Source organism: Rattus rattus, chromosome 5 (genome assembly GCF_011064425.1).
Source record: "Rattus rattus isolate New Zealand chromosome 5, Rrattus_CSIRO_v1, whole genome shotgun sequence".
In the NCBI taxonomy this organism is placed as follows: Eukaryota; Metazoa; Chordata; class Mammalia; order Rodentia; family Muridae; genus Rattus; species Rattus rattus.
The window spans coordinates 94,594,438-94,596,987 of record NC_046158.1 but is presented as its reverse complement, the minus strand read 5'-3'; the positions used below and the strand labels follow the sequence as shown (position 1 = coordinate 94,596,987).

Here is a 2,550-nt window from a genome sequence, read left to right as displayed (position 1 = left end):
TTATCTCTTTACATGCTGAATTTGAAGATTCTTTTCAATTATGCATAAATGTTATTGGCATTTTACTAAGGATTGCATAGTAGACAGTTTTCATAGTATCTATACCTACTATCTTAAATTGGAAACTGGCTCTAATTCTACCTATTAAATGAATTTAAGTGAAACAGACTATACCTTTGCAGTATTGTTTCAAAAAGCCTAAAAACATTTCTGTCCTATTTATAGGGAAATTTCCTCTAATTATTTGATTGACTAACAAAGACGACAGGAAGCCAATCGCTGAGCTAAGAGGAGAAGGCAGATTTTCTTGGTCCAAGAAAGGAAGAGGGGACACTGGAAAGAGGTAGGGTCTGTTTTGACAGCAACGCAGAGCACAAGAGGTGTGCAGGATGTAGACCTAGGAATCATCTAACCTGGTGGGGGCTACTGTCACCAGGAGAATTTCCTACATAGAGAATGAGATTAGGAAAATAGATTCCATGACCAGCAGTTATGTCATTCTGGTTAATTTTAAAATTAAGGTTGTCACTGGTCCACCAACCAGGCAGCATACACCAGCTGATATGAGGCCCCCAACATATATACAGCAGAAGACTCTTGGGTCTTGACTCAGTGAGAGAAGATGCACTTAACCCTCAAGAGACTGAATGCCTAACATGGAACCAACCTTTTACATGGACCTGATGTGTCAAAATACAAACTACTTGACTACAAACCCAGAGTTGTAATCAAAACCAAAATGGCTGCCTGCACAGACAGCACAATTTGCTGTCTTTTTTGACCCCATTCCCATGAGATGGCAAGCCACAAAAAAGCTAGGATGTGTGTTAAGAAATCTCTGAGCCGATCATTATACCTTTTGGTTCCAAAAGCAGCTGTGGGGCTGGCTCTCTGTAGGCAAATGGCTTTTCACATGCGCTGAACCACCCAAGTCAACCAAGACCATCGGAGTCCTGTAGCCAATTACCTGTCTTAGAGCTGCCTCTCTGAAAGCCAGTCTCCCCAAGGCTAGACCTGAATCAAAACCACCTCACTCCCATAGCAAAGCATTCAAGGGCAGTCTGAAAATATAAAACACCAAGGTCAGAAAGCCAATTGAATGTTGTTTTATTGTTTCAAACTGTGCTTGCCCTATCCCAAGAAATTTCTCTTCCTGCCATGGCATTGGTGGCTGTAGGCCTCCTGCTGCTCAAGATACTTTGCTCTCAAAAATGCAGCCTTTTCTTAATAAGAAATTTTGTCCACATGGGTAGAGAGGGACTACATCTTTCTGGCAGCCTTGGCCACATCCACTACTGTTCAGTTTGGGTTCTCTTCCTTCAACTGGGCCAAGTGGTCTAAGGAGAAGAGCAGGAAAGAGGATGGAGGATTCTGAGGTGCATTTACATTCCTCCTTCTTCTTTTCCTACTGCTCCTGTGTAATTCTTAATTACTTCCTTGTAATGTTCTTTCTCGAGCTTGACTAGGGCTTCATACTTTTGCCTTTTTCCTGCTTCGAGATGGATCTCCATTTTTCTGAACACTTTCTAGAAAATTCTGCAAAGACATGGTAGGTGTTTGGCTGTTGCTCCTTAATTTGGTTTCTGACGTTCAGCATAAAATGGATATAAAGAGAGACATTCACCTTGGGCTTTAGTTGGATTTCTTTTTCCATGTTTATAAAAGCATGAATTCCATTGCTGGACCTGCTGATATGGATCGCAGAGAGTTCTGTCTCTTCACCCCAAGAGCAATCTAGAAAGTCTCATACTTAAGGTGAAATTTTCTCTTTGTGTCCACCTCTGCCAGAACCAAGACTTTTCAGGCCCCCTGGGCATTGTTGAATCAAAGGAGGCAAATTGTGATGTCATCCCTGAGCTGACCAATGATAGCCAAGCTCAGACATTTACAGGTATGTCCTCTAAGTATTATTTATTGTGTATAAGCACATCGTAGCTGGATTCAGATACAGCAGAAGAGGGCATCAGATCTCATTACAGATGGCTGTGAGCCAACATATGGTTGCTGGGATTTGAACTCAGGACCATCCAGAAGGGAAGTCAGTTCTCTTAACCACCAACCCAACTCTCTGGTATCCAGGTGGGCCCTCTTAGCAATCAGTTTGTCAAGGGTCTTTCCCTTTGCATCTAAGGAACGATAAAGTCTTATTTGAACCATATTAGAATTGTTACTGGCCCTGGGAATCTGGACTGTCTGATCAAAATGGGAGAGGATGTACCAAATCCTGTAAAGACTTGATGCCACAGGGAAGGGGGATGCCTGAGGAAATAGAGCCCCTATTCAGGAGAAGGGGAGGGGGAAATGAAAAACTCTGGGAGGGGGAATGGAGACAAAAAAAATAAAAAAACATGTAATGATCAAAAAATCATGGCCCATGTCCTGGCTCAGTAATACATTGTAATGGCTAGCCTGAATTGTATATATTTCCTGTGTGTTTTCCTCTATGATCTCCCATTTCCTGTATGGTTTTTTTGATTAGAAAGATTTGTGTGTTTGTTGGTTAGATTTGAAGTACTGGGCATCGAACTCCAGGCCCTACAGATGTTAGGC

The 2,550-nt window shown here is 42.1% G+C and overlaps 1 pseudogene; it reads right to left on the bottom strand.

Annotated features, from left to right (window-relative positions):
- Positions 1-1,107: 1,107 nt before the first annotated feature.
- On the bottom strand, positions 1,108-1,654 carry LOC116900591 (annotated as a pseudogene).
- Between the last annotated feature and the right edge of the window lie 896 nt (positions 1,655-2,550).